At 46.3% G+C, this 18,662-nt stretch overlaps 1 pseudogene across 1 annotated transcript in view; it reads left to right on the top strand.

Moving 5' to 3' along the window:
* Positions 1–18,662, top strand: part of LOC149337251 (salivary peroxidase/catechol oxidase-like) — a 70,738-nt pseudogene that overhangs the window by 16,528 nt on the left and 35,548 nt on the right. The window contains exons 2-3 of the transcript XR_016284530.1: positions 9,597–9,791; positions 13,407–13,547. The product of XR_016284530.1 is annotated as a salivary peroxidase/catechol oxidase-like (transcript). The remainder of the gene's footprint in view (positions 1–9,596; positions 9,792–13,406; positions 13,548–18,662) is intronic.

Here is an 18,662-nt window from a genome sequence, read left to right as displayed (position 1 = left end):
GCGACTTATAAGTGGCTAACACTGCGTGGGCTCTAGTTTTTATGAAAGTCGCGAAGAGCTTATGTTTCTTTTTTACTAGTCATACCAAGCGAGCAGTCATCCATGGCTTTCGTGCTTTTTTTTTAAGGTTTTATCTCAACGATCGGGAAACACTCATTATTAATTGGGAGAAAGAGCCGAAGGAGCTCACAGTATGGTTCATCGGGTGTTGTGTGCTCGAAAACAGGATTCAAGTTCACAAGTGAAATACTGTTCCTGAAATGGTCAAGGCGGCTTTGGGAAAGTAGCTGTCGACGCACTTTCAAGGCTGTATTGGAGAAAGGTTCTTTTTGAAGACGGAGGAAGATAGGAAGATGGTCGCTAACGTCTGTCGCAATGCGACCGGCAAATGCCGCATCCTCGCGATTGGTGATCAGTAAATCCAAAGAGGAAGAAGAATGTGAGGTAACACGTGTAGGTCCGCGGATTTTATTTTGGAAGCCAGCTGTAAGGGATCGGTAGCGTTCGCGGGGGTCATTGGAACGCGGCTGGGGGCACTCAAAGCGGAGCGTCTCCTTTCTTGGAACGCGGCCGCTCGCGAACGCGCCGGGAAGTACGGGTGTCCACCCGCCCCGCGGAACCGATTCGCGCACGTTCTGGCACGAATGTGTATTTGTGTTTGTTTTTATTTTGTGGTGGAGGGAACGTTCTACTCCGCACATGCTGGCACGACCGTGCGTTTGTTTTTCTGGAAAGGGTGTTACCCTACGGTAGTTGGAGGGCTGATCATGCTCTCGATTAGCCAATGATATGAAGAATGTAGAATGATTGGGTGCTACGGAATGTGGGCCTGGCCTTTAGGGCTTTAAAACTGGGCCCCGGAGCCGGAAGCGGGGTTCTGTGCTAAGGTGAGATGCTACGCATCTTCGGCCACGCCGAGTAGGGGCCTCCCCTAGTGTTAGCCAGTTCCACCCTTTTTGTTATTTTGTATCTTTTTGCCCTTTATTTGTCTCGAGTGCCTAAACTTGTATATGCAATGTAAATAGCTGTATATAAATCTTCAAGTATTCGCCCTACCCCTGCGTGTCAACACATCTTGAGACCGTCTCTGACGGGGCACCCCTGGTGCGAAGAGATCAAGCTTCAGTCTTCGAGTTATACCAACCGTCTCTGGCGGGGCACCCCTGGTGCAAGGAGAGTAGAAGAACCGGTGAAACTTTACTGGCGCAGTCGACAGGATCCTGCGGCCATCGGAAGAGGGCGCAGGAAGAAGATTGAACGCAGGGACAAAGGCGACGACAAGGCAACAGGTCAGCGTTCGAGACAGGACCTGCGGAGAGACGGCGGCAAGGGTGCAAGGACCACGGCAGTAGTCAAGCGACTCGGGACTGCATACGGTCCAGAAAAGCAGCGCGTCGATAACTTGGTCACCGGCGGCGGACCAGCGGCGTGCGACAGCTCATCGCAGCGTCCGGGGAAGTGGCGGTGGACTCCGACGCCAAGGAGCTGGCAATGCGGATCGACGAATCGAAACCGTGAGTTTCCTTGGTCGCATTGTTCAAGTCCCTGTGTTCGAGCCGGTAGGACAGCTGATGGGTACGGAAGGCGGTATGGAAAGCTATCCAAGCCGGCCCTCACTGGATGTGAGGTACCAGGTTGAGTTAGCGAAGGCGCGCTTAGCAGACCTTCAGGCTCAACTTGCGAAAGTAAATGGCGGAAAGGCGCTGCTTCGCGAGGAAGAACCTCAGGATGTTAAGTATGTCTTGAAGGTTATAGAAGCAAGACGCTAGCAGGTAGAGCTCGAGATCTCTCAGATCAAGGAGAGTAGAAGAGCCAGTCAATCAGCCACGGAGAACTGCTCCGAGTCCCGAGAGATGAGGCCGCCTGTGCTGGAAGACAAAGACTTATGCTGCTCAAGCACAGGTGGAGGAAAGAGCAGTCAGGTCGCTGTAGGTAATCAGCCGATATGCGCGGACGCCTCTTAGTTGGGAAATGCCGCAGAGAGCGAAAACGAGATTTCTGAAGGAATCACAGCTTCGCCACTGCGGGCGGCTAGCAAAGAAAAAGAGCAGCCCAATCCTGATGGTCTAGGGCCAGTCGAGACCAAATTGTCCGAAACCAAGCAGGAGAGTGATCTAATTCCTGCAGGCTCTATGACTAAGATTGTGACCTCCGACACGGAGCTAGTAACCGGTGAAAATCTGGCGTTGCTGCAAACACACACTGTGTCGGTCATAGGGCATGAAGTGCCCCGTAGCGTTCCTGGTGACAACAGCCCTACATCCGAGGCAGAGAGCGGAGGTGGGCCCGCCGGGCCGACCGGGCAGAGCGCCGCGCAGTTGTCGAACGCACCCGGTGTGTGTCCGGCCAGGTCATTTGAGGACCCGGAAATGAGTGGCGACTTGCCGCAAGGCAAGCTCGGGTCCAGTGACTGCGAGGGAGCTCATGGAGCCTCAGAGTTAGACGATGCCACGAAGCCTGCAAATGCCTATTATGCAGGGAACGGCAACGTCAGTGTTTGCCCGAGCAGGAACGGGGCAAATGGCTCCAAGCAAGATAGAGTAACAGGAGGCAGGTGCGTGGCTTTCACGGTGGAAGTCGGCGCGGGTAACAGTACGTCCCGTGCTGCAGAACGCCAAATCACGTGTGGCAAAAGTGGTCGCACTGTTATGATTAGGCTGGACAGGGACTATGTTCCTCACGCAGTACGCGTTTCGAACCGGCGCGCCGGAGAAAGCTTGCCCTCAAGTGCGTCGCGTGCTGAAGTATTTGGACTTATCGAGGATCAGGACGTTGTTTTCGATCCTGGAGGGCAGCAATTTTTGAATTCTTGCCCCGCTGTGGCACCGGCCTAATGAGCGTAGTAGCCATTGGGCGTTGATCGTGTCGGTTGAGACGTGTGTTGGCTGGAAACGCACACAGGGGCGCTCGGTGCGACTAAGGAGGCTCACGTGGCCACTTACGGACATCGTACGAGTGCTAGTGAACGCTCCAGTCGCGAATGTCGGTGCGTGTGTGTGCTCATTCGCGAGCAGGACGACAGTGTGAATGCAAGTGAACTGAGTATAGCCTATCAACTTGGACTCCGTTTTACGGCGCACAGCAATTGTGTCACCGTGTGTGTTTGAGTGTGCAATTTGCTTGTGTTGTGTTGGCGCCCGTGCGCATTATTTTGCTTTTGGTTGTGTTGGTGCCAGTACTGGTGTAGCTGCGGGATGTCACTCACAGGGTGGTTTTGTGACCCGTACCGATCCCTTTGTTATAATTCTAAAAGTGGCATTTGTGCCCTTTGTACAATCTTGGGAAGGGCGTGTAAGAGATCGGTAGCGTTCGCGGGGGTCATTGGAACGCGGCTGGGGGCACTCAAAGAGGAGCGTCTCCTTTCTTGGAACGCGGCCGCTCGCGAACGCGCCGGGAAGTACGGGTGTCCACCCGCCCCGCGGAACGGATTCGCGCACGTTCTGGCACGAATGTATATTTGTGTTTGTTTTTATTTTGTGGTGGAGGGAACGTTCTACTCCGCACATGCTGGCACGACCGTGCGTTTGTTTTTCTGGAAAGTGTGTTACCCTACGGTAGTTGGAGGGCTGATCATGCTCTCGATTAGCCAATGATATGAAGAATGTAGAATGATTGGGTGCTACGGAATGTGGACCGGGCCTTTAGGGCTTTAAAACTGGGCCCCGGAGCCGGAAGCGGGGTTCTGTGCTAAGGTGAGATGCTACGCATCTTCGGCCACGCCGAGTAGGGGCCTCCCCTAGTGTTAGCCAGTTCCACCCTTTTTGTTATTTTGTATCTTTTTGCCCTTTATTTGTCTCGAGTGCCTAAACTTGTATATGCAATGTAAATAGCTGTATATAAATCTTCAAGTATTCGCCCTACCCCTGCGTGTCAACACATCTTGAGACCGTCTCTGACGGGGCACCCCTGGTGCGAAGAGATCAAGCTTCAGTCTTCGAGTTATACCAACCGTCTCTGGCGGGGCACCCCTGGTGCAAGGAGAGTAGAAGAACCTGTGAAACTTTACTCCAGCTGTTTGTATGGTTACTAACATGCGTTCTTGCACTGAACTGCTTGTGCTCATATGTATGTTGAAATCGCCCCCGATGCACGCCAAGAAGTTTACACAGATTTGTGTATTGTGTATCAACACCAACTAGCCCAAACTTCAGTGCTTCTCCTGCCCCATGTTTCCGAGAAACAGGCTTTGCGTTTAAAAACGCGCGCTCTAATTCCTCCGTGTTCGTACCCTCTCCTCCGCAGTCTCACTCGGAAGGAAGAGGTATCTGTGCACCGGATTCGGGCAGGAACGACTTTGACTCCCACTGTGCGTCGTTGGTGGCATGAGAAACATTTAGAAGAGACTGACAATTGCCCCCATGGCGGTGCTGCGCCAGACCTGTGTGACGAAAAACACTTGCTGTGGACTTGCCCGGCTACAGCATGTGTCAGACAGCGCTTCCTAAAGAAGGCAGGCCTGCGATGGGACGTTGCAGGCACCTTTCGCAAGTGGGCACATGATAATCGCTCTATCGAGAACATTTGCCACTTTTTAAGCGAAGCTTGCTTACGCTCCTTCTAACTTTCTCTCCCTTTATCATTATGCCCAATGGCAAACATCTCGAATAATAAAAAAAATTCCAGCCAAAACGAAAACGTATGGCTCTCTTGTGTCCCTACCTCTGGCTGAACAACCTTTAGACCTTTTAGCCACGGATACAATCGGTGGCGTCGCTGGGTACGGCTCACCTAATAAATTTATCCACTCGACCATCGACCATGCTACTCGCTAGGTATGGGTGCTTGCTCACGAGAATAAAACAAGTGATGCCTACATTTTATGCTTGCAGAATATCTTTGCTGCTGGCAAGCCTCAGGTGTTCCTTTTGGACGGAAGGCCTACATTTACATTTTGCAGATTTAAGAAATTTAAGCGATCGACCTCAACACCAACAAAAATTTTACTGAATTTGTCGAGGAATACAAGAATACACATGAGGCAATCCAGCACCCTACTTTTTTCCTCATGTACGGCATCTCATCATACAAGTGCCTGTTAAACAACCGCGGCCTTACACTAGGGGACGCCCGAAAGGAAGCTGCGCAGAACTCCTTGGCTTATTCGCAGGAGAACAAGATTACTCATGATAAGAAGTATCTTCGGCTCAAGCTTCGAGTTGGCGAGGCTGGGCTCTACGAGACTCCATAGCATGCGAACAAAAGAAAGTTGAGCTCAGTTATGGAAGGATCCTAGCGATATCTAACTAAAGTTTCCAGCGTGAACTACATGCTTCTGATTGGCAAAACAGTGACATTGTGCATATCAGCAAGCGCTTATTTACTTTGCACCGCGTGCCCGCATGCTCTTCCTTGGATAGGGATAATTGTGCAACGAACGGACAGTACACCAGACGGACGAAGTGTTGGAATAAATCGTAGCATCATCTCAATGTTTCTCATAGATTTACACGGAAGAAAACAGACGTGGTGAACTGACATTGTACTTGACGTTTTAGCCGGCGACCGGCCTTCGTCTGAAGAGCCTGAGCTGCAGGCAGTTTCTGAAATTCATATTCTCACCTTATCGCTATCTGCACTAATGACTGCGGATATGTAATAAGAAACACCAAGAAAAAATAGGGCCGAAATGACACATCGCACAGGCACCAAAGTTGTGCATTAGAGGTCATCTAAAACAAACAAGAGTACACATGGCCAACCTAGAAGGTGCAGAATAATTCGGAGCACACACGTGCCTAAAAGGATGCGGTCAAAAAAATTTTGAGGACGCTTAATCTTCGCCCTTAAGAATGAAACGCGACAGCGTGTTGCAGCGCTGCCAGGGAGTCCATGGAACGCCATCGCCCGTTCGGTGTAACACCTTTCCCGTCGGACAATTCGAAAATTGGTTTTTCGAGGAAAATAAATGTAGTAGCAGTCTCACTTATCTTGGCGGACACACGAACCACGCATGATACGTTTTTTTTTAAGCAGGTCCCGCTTATAGGCCACCGGTTCCCCTCGATTATAGAACGACGGATCGGATCCCTCTCGTGAGCTAGGCTCTAACTTAACAAGGAAGTTTATCCTGTGCGAAACGCTGAATCTTGTGGCACTATCCGTAAGACTCTGCGGCAAACGGTTCGTATCTCCCGATTATTTCAGACACGCAGTCGGCTACTATTACTACGCCGACCGCTTTTCGGCCGAGCGAGCTGTATACGCTGTCGCAGAAAATCAAAAGGAGAAGAGGCGAAGCTACGTCTTAGATGATAATATGCTTGGTTTATTGGGGTTTAACGTCCCTAAGCGACTCAGGCTATGAGGGACGCCGTAGTGAAGGCCTCCGGAAATTTCGACCCCCTGTGGTTCTTTAACGTGCACTGAAGATAATAATAGGCAGCCTACGATATGTACACATCCAATTAAATGAATAAAGCCACGCCAAAGGAAGATGACTCACAGTGATATGCAGTCACTGTACAGACGTCTTGTCTTGTGACGCATACTGCTTTTTTATAAGACATAAAACTACGCAGGAGACAGGACACAGAAAATATGCAGACAGGACGAGCGTAGTCCTGTCTGCATCTTTTCTGTGTCCTGTCTCCTGCGTAGTTTTGTGTCTTCAGAATGTCTTACCAACTAGCCTCTCATCACACGCTTCTATAATGCTTTTTATAAGCAGAATAAAAAATACCAGTCACTTGCTCGCTATTCTTAAGAAGTTGGTCACAAACAATGAGGTGATTAAGACAGGCAAGTTTTCTTACTGGCAAAGGACAAGGTTAATTGGAGAGATACGGGAGAGGCCTTTGCCCTGCAGCGGGCGTAGTCAGGCTGATGATGATGAGGCTTTGGTTCATGACTGACGAGATGGTTTAAACTTACGAATTAAAAATGATTCTCTGAATTTTCGGTCGTAGTGTGATCAAAACCCAGATTCAAGATGGAGGCTTGTAATTTATCAAATGCGTAACCCGAAACATTTACACGCTTAAATAAGGGCACGTTGGTTAGACTTACACTCTGTGCCTCGTGGTTGTTAAAGCGCAATCTAAAATACGTCGCAGTTTGCCATGCATATTGCAGATGGCTGGCAGAACATTCTAGTAGATAAACTACATCTTCGCTCTAGAAGGTGAAGTTACCTCTACTTCGTCCAATGTAGAATGAAAAAGTGCAAACAGCTACCTGTAACTTCGTCATCTGTGGGCATATTTTAAAAGTGACCTTTAAATGGCCACTTTTTAGCATGATATTATGTTGTCTTCTTAGATTTCCTGGTGCATTAGGGTCAGAGGACGAGTAGGTTAGGAATAGATTAGCTTGAACAGGTTAGTTTGGTTTTTCAAGACATGTTGTTTTATTTCGCGCAGTAATGACTGGCGGTCACGTGCGTCTACGCGTTTCACTGCGTCGTTAGATATCTGGGCTGCATACTTCTCTTTCTTAAGAACACTGGGAAGTTGTGCGCAATTGTTGTAAAAAGCTGATGTCTCCCAGCATATTCTTTTAAAGTGGATACCCTGACTATAGGGAATGATAGTTTTACAATGTTTTACAAGGCTGCTGTTGCTATAAAGGCAGGTTCTTTGCTTCTTGTTGTCATGAGACAGTCTGACATCCAAAAAAAAATAAAGATTCAAAGGTGAAAACTATTAAATTCTGCAATTTAACGAAAGGAGTTCTTTTTAACCGCGGTTCCAGATTAGAAAAATATCATCAAAAAAGCGTCTGCAAAAGAACGGTTTTAAAGAACGGTTCACAAGATATTTGGTTACTAGGCAACCCTTGAAAATATTAGCATATTTAGGTCATATTCTGGTGCCCATCGAAGTTCCGCTAGCATGAGCGCCGAGAATTCCATTAAATTTAGTGCTGTTAAGATGAAGTGTTTGTTTCAAAAGAGCGCCAGAAGTCAGCTATTGACAGATTTTTCACGAACGGTGTTATCTTGGCCGCTCATTACGGACTGAACACCTCAGGTAGATTTGTATGCAATAAAGCCATATCTAAGTTAACAAGTAGCGTGCCTGGCGGAATGTTGAGTTCCTTCAGATGTTAAAGAAAGTGAGGGACATCATTAATGAAAGAAGAGATATTTAGAGGTATATTTATGATAGAATCAACTTAGCATAACATATTTCAGGCACCGTTCCCACACCGTTGACAATTTTTCGCTCTGTGTTTATCACCTTATATATTTTCGGTAATAAGTAAAATCTTCCAAGAACTGGATTAAGTGCAAGAAACATTTGGCGCGTTTTTTTTTTCCCGTTGTCAAGAGACTTTCTAGGATATTAGTGACTTCTGGATTATATTGCGACCACTGATCATAAACAAGTCGCTTATAAAAAGAGTCGTCATCAAGTTTTTTGAGGCCCTCGCGGATGTACCGAGACGTATTCCTAATCACTATAGCGCCGCCTTCGTCTCTCGGCTTTACAATAATCGCTGAGGATGTCACCAATCTTTTTATTGCTTCAGATTCATCAAAGGATATATTACGCCTGAAAGGCCTTTATATTTATGTGCATACATATTCTTCGAATAAAACCTATAAGATATAAAGTATATAAAGATTTAAAGACATAGACCAGCGACAACGAGGAGAGATGGAAAGCAGCGCCGAAATCAAGCGCATGTCATCAGCTAATCCAACGCAGTGCCGTAAGTAAGGGCGAAATTCGCGCCATCCAACAGATGTATATGCATAAAAATATACTTCGCGAGCCTTCGAAGTCAGCCAACGTAATGCCAGATGACTTGGCGCAACTTCCAGGAAATTAGATGCTGTAAAAGAGAAGAGCATGAAACTAAAGTGTATCATCATAAACACGCATTCACCTTCCGCGGTTAATCGCTTCTGACCATCTAAGCATCTTTCTCTTCACTAATGCGGAACGCACCTTTCGATGCGATGTCGTGACGTCTAGAAATAATAAGCCATTTTGCCTGACTAACCACCACTTGAGAGACTGGTATAATTTTTAAGCTCAACGAATGAAAATGTTCCGGCTCGGTTTTGTATTTCTCATTGCATTTTTTGTATTTCTCACAGCGAGAAACACTGCCGCTTGAACGACTGATCCTACTTTGAGCTTATTTGCAGTTTAGCTCCTTTGATTCATTGCGACGCCGTTACCGGCAAGGTCTTTGCGGAGCAGCATGACGCAGCCTCATAAGTCTGCCTACGGGCCCAACTGAACTACGCCCACTGCTTCGGCGGTCCATAAGGCCTTAACGTGGGCAAAAATGTACTGTATCTGTAGCGTACCGCAATGAAGGCCGCCGCATTACCCTTTGTCCGACTACTTCCACTGCCGTACAAAGACATCATCCGTATCCCTGTAAATAACCCCGTCCTTTGCCAGCTGCAGCCACGTTCTCCCCGCAGACTTTCTAATCTCATCCACCCTCTTCATTCTCTCTTAACCCTGCAACGCTTGCCTTGCCTTGTGTGAAAACACTGCTCGAAAAACAGGAAGCGCACCGATGCTGGTGACATGCGCAACGACGTTATACGAAATCGCTGCGAGAGGACGGGACGGCCCAGTGTGGCCAGAGCTCAGGCCGAATGGACTCCGGCGATGACACCGGTGCTACCGTTTCAGGCGTATCCTCCGTGCGACTCTCGGTGAGCGGCCGCCCACTGCCCAGCGCACGCCTGGTGTCCATGGTGATGCACCCGCAGAGGCGAACCGACGACAGGCACCTCACCAACCTTGGAGTGTTGTTCGGCCAGCTGCTCACGCATGACATATCACTTGCAGCCCCCGCGCTTCTACAAACCCTGCCGACCGATTACGGTAAGCTCATTTAGAGTATTACCGGTAATGACAACGTGGCTGCCTGGATAAGAGGAGTTTTCTAGGCACGGGCGAGTATTTGAACTTTTGTAGTATTTCCTATTCGATTCACTTAACAAATCAAATAGTTTGTAGCTTATGGGGGTTTAATGTCATAAAGCGACTAAGGCTATCAGGGACACCGTAGTGGAGGGCGCTGGAAATTTCGACCACCTGGGGTTCCTTAACGAGCCGTGACATCGCGCACTACATGGCCCTCTATAATTTCGCCTCCATCGGGTTAGAGCCTGATCAGAATTATGGAGAGTGAATGGAATTCTTTCACGACTTTTCCAATAGTTTTCGACTAATTGGCTCGACGTTTTAATGGGGCATGCCGCAGTTGTTTTCGGTGAATTTTTCAACACCAAGGCCTACTCCAACACCACACAAACACGCTGCCGCGATCAGTTTGCGCAGAAAGGAGGGCTAGTTCAGTGCCGTGACGCGTTTCATTCGTTAGCTGGCTTCTTATTCCTCGTACACAAGGTATACAAGATTAAAAATGGCAGCGCAAAGGAAACAAAGACATCGAAGAAACATAAGCAGCAGGACAAGCGCTGCCATGAAGAATGACCTATTAGTCCACACGAGAATATTGAACAATGGTGTTCAAATCTGGATGACGTTACTTGGTCCATCTTGTTTTGGCCAACTCTGGCTTCATGACCGACATTGGCGGCCGTTTCTCAAACTGTCGTCCCTCTTATGTACTCAGATTGGCAACAGTTTCTTCTCTCTTCTTCATCTGTAACAAAATGCAATTTTCCTGTGCGTATGACACGACGGGCAAAGGGTTAATACATTGTTTTCATGTTGCTTGTTCCGTAGTGTAGATCAGGATGGCGTTTTTGGACACATGTACAGCTTTGTTTAAACGCTTTCCAGCGCCTCCGCTAGTGCTTTGTTGTTTCCCATAAAGATTCATTTCGTAGGAATATTCGCGCAAGTAGCGAATAATCACACGACTGTTCAATTCGTATCCAATTTGGTAGCAAAGCGGTAGCCCCACAGAAGTCAGAGAAAGGCAGCTTTTTTTCCTGTCGAAGGACGTCCTTTTAGCCAATGGGGTCGACTGATTCTCATGAACCTACTACCGTGAGTAGCGGGACAACGCATGGAGGGGACTTTTCATTTCGTATTGCCTGCATTCTCCCGCTAGCAGGCTCATGAGAATCGGCCCACATCATTGGCTAGCAGGGGGTCCTTTGACTTGTATCTGATTAGAGAGACGAATCGTATTTGATTCGGGTTTGAAAGCTTTACAATTTGCCCACACCTATACTATTCCGAATGGGCCTAGGGTGGAAAATAAGTAATTTAAGACATGCCTAAAAAATTAAAAAAACATCATTGTTGGTGTTGTAGGGATTTTATATAGCTTACGACCGCTGGGTACCCGTACTTCTGTCGTCAATAAAGACAGGGAAGACGATCAGCACTCTCGTCTCCAGTATGTGGCTATTCCATGCAATAGCATGTTATTCCATAGAGCAGATATACGCAGCCGTACCTGCACCAGGAAGGTTTTCCGGAATCTGCGTTAACGTCGTAATAGCTGTGGTTTGCCAACGGAGATCTGTCAAATACAGGCAAACATGAGTATTGGTTTCTCAAGATTCCGAAATAGGCCCCCTCTCAATTCCATTTAAAGACCCTTCGAAACAAGACTTGAATGAAAGAAAGGTGAAGTCTGGATCAGCAGTGCCAGAGATGGAGCGGCCGTGGTGTACCTACGGCAGCATTTGCGGACGCGGCATAGTGACGACACATACAGGCAAAGAAGGAACAAAAAGAGGATAGACAACATGGTGCGCTTAACCGTGTTTCCCGTCATCTTTGTGCCCGTTTTTAACCTGTGTCTGTCATAAATATGCAGCGTTCGCCACTGTTTACTAGAATTACTACTACTGCCCAGAAACTCTCAGGGCTATTGATAAAGGTTTTAGGTAGAGCTGTTAAAACATTTCTTGTTCGGCCTTTCAGCTATATATTTGTCCTCGGCAGTTTGGCATAGATCGTCAGCATCGTTCTTATTTTCTGTTCTGCGAACCGCCGCGGTGCCTCAGTGGTTACGGCGCTCGGCTGCTGACCCGAAAGACGCGGGTTCGATCTCGGCCACGGCGGCTGAATTTCGATGAAGGCGAAATTCTAGAGGCCCGTGTACTGTGCGATGTCAGTGCACGTTAAAGGACCCCAGGCGGTCGAAATTTCCGAAGCCCTTCACTACGGCGTCCCTCATAGCCTGAGTTGATTTGGGACGTTAAACCCCAATAAACCAAGCAACCATTTTTTGTTCTGCCCCAAAATAAAGTCGCTTTTCACTTCTTTCTTTTTAATCTTTCTGGGGCTCCTCGAGAGCCATGGCTGGCACGGTTCCTACGAAAGCTCGTATTTGGAATCAACTTTTTTTTAAGTTCGTTTCATGCTAGTTTACAAAATCGACCGATTATCAATAATAGATCCTTGATGAGATGAACGTTCGGAAGGGGCAAAAACTCTTGCTCTTATTTCTTAATTGCATCATAATTTATTCTGTCGTACACGCTAAATTTTTTCTCAAACTGTGGGAGATGTGAGAGAAAAGTTCACGTGGCCTTATCACTCATTTCACGCAGCTAAGTAATTAATGATATGCCTTCGGAGTTTTTGGCTAGTGTTATATTTAGAATACTTGAAGTTCTGGCAGAAATGCGAGTGAGTTCAAGCACCGCTTGCTACAGGCAAAAGTTTAAACATACTTATTTCCCCCTTTTTCTTGCTAAATTACCCGCAGTTAGTCGCCCTACACCTAGCCAGTCAGTATTTGGAAAGTTACAATCACGAAAGAGATTAATTGGTGCAATACAGCGTTTTCTACCAACCAGGATAAGTACGCCTTTGCATTTATGAGAAAATCATGGGTCAGGGTTTGGGGAACTGTAGTGAACATTAAGCAGGGCGGTTTTAGGCGGAGAGCTGCACTTTAACCTCAAATACTTCTTGCTGCAGTTCATAATCCATGATGTACTTGAAAAGGTGAAGCTAAGCAACACTGACGCTCCGACGTTTAAGACATATCATTTTCTTCTTTTCTCGATCATCTCGCGCAAGTTAGAGGGCGAGACAGAGAAATACCCGGCAAGTACGTCACCCTACCACTATGTGTCTATGCTCCAATGAGGCTCTAACCCGAAAACTGCAGCACTTGGCAACGCATGAGTTTTACTGAAATCGTCCACAATGTCTCGCGACAGTACCCTGTGCTACATGGTAAACCAATGAGATTGCTCTCCTACTCTCCAAATCTATAGCTCTTGGCGCATATTTGGCGCGAGTAGCTGAATACCCAGGGACGTCGTGGAATATGGCCACCGGCTACCAGTGGTAGCAACTTTCGCTCCATCCATCAGTATTCGCACTTTGACGTCATTAGATCACTGAACCATGTATTGACCGATCACAACGGGCTTTTTATTGCAAGTCAGCATTAACGCAGGGCGAGGCTGTGGTGATAAGCATACTTTTCGCCGCTTCTTTGCACAGCTTGGTGAAAAGTTGCGAAAGTTTTTCCTTGCATTTTTTTGTTCTTGCCAGGACGTGGACCAAACCCGACGTGCCTGCAGGGGCCCTCGTGCTTGCCCATCGAGGTGCCGGAAAACGATGACTTTTACGCACAGTACAACGTCACACGAATAGGCATGATGCGGACCGTGACGTGCAGCCAGTGCGGAGACGGTATTTATGACTGTTTCTCTTCCTTCTCACCCTCATGCATACATGCAGTTCCGTAGAAATAGAGCATCCGTATCTCGCTCCCGTGGTTCGAATGCCGGAGCCGTAACATTTTATCCCCAGAAAAAAAAAGAGTCATGAGGCCAACCAGCCCAACTGCCCAACCAGGCCTGGCGTGGCGCCTTAACCCGCCGAACTGATCCAGGGACCAACGCTATGCTTGAAGCTATGCTGTTCAAGGATACACAACATTAAAAAGACTAGCCAGAGAAAAAAACGAAGAAATGCGTCCGTTTGCATGAAAGGAAGTTGGCCACCATGCTATGCTGCTCTGCCGGCCACTCCTGTATGAATTACAGCAACACCTGGCCTTCTGTACCACGCCCCTCCGAAACAACTAGTCTCGGCTAAAGTTCGTTATCGAGTGAGGCTTGGCTAGCTGTGCTGTTTGAGGAACTGTTTCAATGTTACGGCATGTCATGAGAACAGCCTCAGCAATAGTTGTTGTCGGGCTAGTTGGTCTGACACTCGCTCGTCCGGCGTCTTGTCTTTCTGTGTCATCTTTTTTGCGTAAAAACTTTTCATGGTGTTTCAAGTCTCATAAGAATAAGCAATCATGAAATAATCACGATCATGAAATAATCCCTCCCTCCTACTCGCTACTTCGTTCAGATCGTGATGGCCGGGGAGGCGGGGTGGCGATTGCCATTAAACAAAGTCTGACATTCCACCAAGACCCCGGAATACCTAATCATGAAAGTACTTGGTGCAATTTAAGATTTAACGAATCTTCGATATTAATAGGTGTCATATACAGACGTCCTGGGGAGACTGAAGATTATCTTACGCAAATGCATGACTTCTTACATAGCAAAGTCAACGACCGGACTAAACTGTTGAGAAGTGGGGATTTCAACCTTTCGGGAATTGATTGGGATACAATGACGATTGGAAATAAAGAAGTGCGTAGCTGTGAGCGGCTCCTAGATATAATGTTCAGTCTCTCATTGACACAAATTGTTAAAGAACCTACTCGAGTGCAAGGAAACTCCCACGCAATTCTTGATCTTGCCTTCCTGTCAGAATCATTAAATCCAGTAATAACAATAGAAGAAGGTATCTCTGATCACAAGATGCTTGTATTAACATGCTGTAACTTCAGCGCGGGTAACAAACGCCGTAAAAGTTCTTCGATGAAAGCAGTGAAAGACTACAGCAGGGCTGAAGATGAGAGTGTAATAGACTTCCTTGACATAGCGCTAGATGATTTTTCAACCGGAGAATCCTGAGGACCAGTGTCCGTAAACAGCCTGTGGGTAAAACTAAAGAATGCGATTGCGCACTGCGAATCCAACTTCATTCCGACAAGACAGAAAAGAATTAAATGCAAAGCTCCGTGGTTAACACGTTCAATAATTCACCTGAAAAGAAAATTGCGTAGAAAGAGAAAAAGAAAAGGCAATAGATTAGAGATGGTTGCGCTGTCAAGTCAACTGAGGTTGGAGATCAGGGCAGCAAGGAGGTTATTTTTTGCCGACACATTAGCAAATTTCTTGAAAACACAACCGCAGAAATTCTGGCGATATTTGGCGGAACCAAGAGACCACACCAGAAAATTAGAAATTGCTGGCATAGTCGTCGAGGACGAGCACGAAATAGCCAATTCCTTCAACACGTACTTCCAATCAGTTTTCACGCGAACAAATGCGGTAAGCATAGCTGAGACAACTTTTGATTCTCTGATGCCCGAGATAATAATAACTGAGGATGGCGTGCTAAACTTACTTCTGCAGGTTGACACGAAAAAATCATCCGGCCCAGATAGTATTCCAAATCTGTTTTTGAACCGATATGCGCAGCAGATATCCCCTTTCCTGCATACTATATTCAACGAGTCACTGAAAACTGCCACGCTCCCTGCTGACTGGCTTCGCGCGAAAATAATACCCATTCATAAACACGGAAACAAATTAGTAGTTGACAATTACAGACCAATATCGCTTACAAGTGGTTGTTGCAAGCTTATGGAGCACATTATTAACAAAGCAATTACGAGTTACTTGGAAGAAAACAACTTATTGAATCCGACCCAACACGGTTTCCGAAAAGGGCTGTCCACAGTCACGCAATTATTAGAAATAACGCATGACTTCACGAGAGCAATCAATTCCCGAGAACAAGTTGACAGCATTTTTATTGATTTTTCTAAGGCTTATGACCGTGTTGTGCACTGTAAATTAATTCACAAACTAAAGCTCCTTGGCATTAATTCGGAAGTAATAGCATGGATAGAAGCTTATCTGTCAAATCGCACCCAATATGGGGTTATAAATAATAATGAATCGGAAAACCTCGAAGTAGATTCAGGTGTACCGCAGGGATCCGTCCTGGGACCTTTGTTATTCCTTATATATATTAATGATATTAGCTCTTGTATTGTCGATGGGGTGAAAATAAGGCTTTTTGCTGACGACTGTGTGATTTACACTCGTGCGGGGAGTCGAGGATCAATGGAAGCTCAATATGTCATTAAATAATATTGCTCTTTGGTGCGAAACGTGGGGCATGAAAATAAACGCAGAAAAAACTAAGTTTTTAAGTGTAAGTCATAAAAAATCGTTGTTAAGGTTTAGCTACACATTAGGGGGTCCGTTCTCAGCCAAACAGACACTGTTAAGTATTTAGGGGTAACACTTACACGCACAATGAAATGGGATGTACATATTAACAACACCTGTGCAAAAGCGTTTAAAACACTAGGATTTTTACGAAGAAAATTAGGCAAGGCTCCTCCTGAAGTAAAACTTAAAGCCTACAAAACTCTAGTCCGACCAATTCTGGAATATGGTAGCATAGTCTGGAAGCCGCATCAACAGTACCTGACAGATTCCTTGGAAAGGGTGCAAAATAAAGCACTACGATTTATCTACTCGAAGTACTCCCGGTTTGAAAGTGTCAGTGTTCTTAGAACACAAGCAGGCATTCCCACACTTGCGAGCAGGCGTCGCGTTGCCGCCATGAAGTTTCTTTTCATGCTTTACCTTGGGTCGCTGCGCATCAACAAAGATCAGTATCTGCAGCCACCACACCGTCACACTAAACGAAAAAATCATGATAAGCACATCCGGCCATACGTCACACGGTGCAATACTTTTAAGTTTTCTTTTTTTCCGTCGTCCATAGAGATTTGGAATTCTTTGCCAGGGGATGTTGTTGACGACGATTCTGTGTCTAGCTTTGTCAATAAGGTAGAATCTTTGTTTCACTCAGTGCCATAATGCGGAAGCTTTCTTTCTTTTTCTTTTTTTCCTGCTCTTTTCTACCGTTTGATTTTGGTTGGAATGATGTTCTGTTTCAGATAACAAGTTCTAGTGTTAATATATTTTACAAAGTGTTCTACATTGTGAATACCTTTGTAACCCACTGCCTGTATAGGCCTGTCAAAGGCTTACAGTATTGCTAAATAAATAAATAAATAAATAAAAAGCCATACACTGCTTCGGGCGTGTGCGTATTCCATTATCACGGTTTACCGGAAATGCGAGAATTATGTGTAGTATTCCCTTTGCGCAAGAAAATAGCAAGCAATTTCGACGAATCCGCCAGCATTAACGAGAAGTCTGCAGTACTCGCAAATAAGCCTAAAAAGAAATACAAGATGAAGATTTTCTAGTCTTATGCGCCGACATCTACTCGCAATGACGAAATGTGGAAGGCTTGAACAGAACAGAATGAAAGCCTAGTACGCTGTTGTTCTTGGCAACGTGAGTGCAAGAGCGATGCAGCGGGCAAGCGAGCAGGTTCCAGAAAGTTATGGCATAGGCTCCTAGACAAGACTAGCGGAATTATTTGTAAAGCCTGCAGGATTAGTGCCATACTTTTAATATCATTCGTAATACCAAGAAGCGTCAACGGCTATAGAAGAGCCTCAATGTTTAGAATAAAAAGGAAGCAGACTTCATACTGTGCGCCCACAACACCGTCGTACATGATGTCAAGGTGCTAGGCAAGAGAAATAACGCATATATTTAGATTGGAGATAAAAGCGTAGAAGTTGATCTTAGCCTACGAGAAATTAATGAGAATCCTACGAATACCATCACGGAGGGAGCAAAAGAAATACATCAGGCAGGATACTTGCAATTTCCCTGAGGAGACAAAGCATATGATCAAGGAATGCCAAAATATGAAAGTGTCGAGCCCCGTGAATAACATAAGATAGCAATAGATTCAAATCTACTGAGTAATCGTAAGGTCAGTAATATAAGGAAGTGTTATATGGGGAGAACTGAGTAAGCCCTCAAGCAAAAAAAACCAGCCTAATAGGAGCGAAGCGGAAATGAAACATTGTAAAAATAGATACTAATAAAAGAAAAGCAAGAAAACAACATGGTCGATCCTTAAGAATACAATGCGATAGCGTCAGCCAGATATCCCTCTCGTGTGTGTGCTCCTTCTGTTTTATTGATTCATAGACCTCTGCGAGTCTTTATGCAAATACTGCCGCAGTAACATAGCGGTTAAGCGATGCGCCACTACCCCAAAAAGGGGTTGTTTCAAATACAGTCAGGCTGGTGAGACCCAGGTGGCTCTTCCCGAGCTCTTGTAAGGCTCATTTTTTTCACAGATAGTTCTTCGGGAGACTATCTCTTGACCAAACAGCTTATGCGCAGGGCTATAACGTATAGGTGTCATTTGCATTTCATTTATTTAAACTAATTTAATTCCCACTTGTCCGGTCGAGCAGGTTCTCCGCAACCTTCTGGGCAGGTTTCCACCTGCCTACAGAAGCAGGTGATGCAGGGCAATTTGTCCTAGTACTATTGCATTAGGATAAAATTACGATGCAATAGTTGAGAAGGAATGGAATCTTTCACAGAGGTGTGCAGTCGCCGAAATGATTAGGGGATGTTATGCGAGGCAGTTGTAGAATGAATGGATATTCCGGTGGTGACGTAAGAGGTAGTAAAGATAGCCTTACGAATGCAAAGAAGAGAAACGCGAGGTGGGCAACAGCAGATTCGTTGAAGGGCGGCGGACAGATTGCGCTCGAAAAACTCGCCATCTTGGACACTGGGTGTCTGATGACGTCAAGGGTGCAGGCAGCACGGACGAATG

The sequence above is a fragment of the Amblyomma mixtum genome, chromosome 7 (genome assembly GCF_055824585.1).
Source record: "Amblyomma mixtum isolate Tamu chromosome 7, ASM5582458v1, whole genome shotgun sequence".
NCBI classification, from domain to species: Eukaryota; Metazoa; Arthropoda; class Arachnida; order Ixodida; family Ixodidae; genus Amblyomma; species Amblyomma mixtum.
This window is presented reverse-complemented; position numbering and strand designations above follow the sequence as displayed.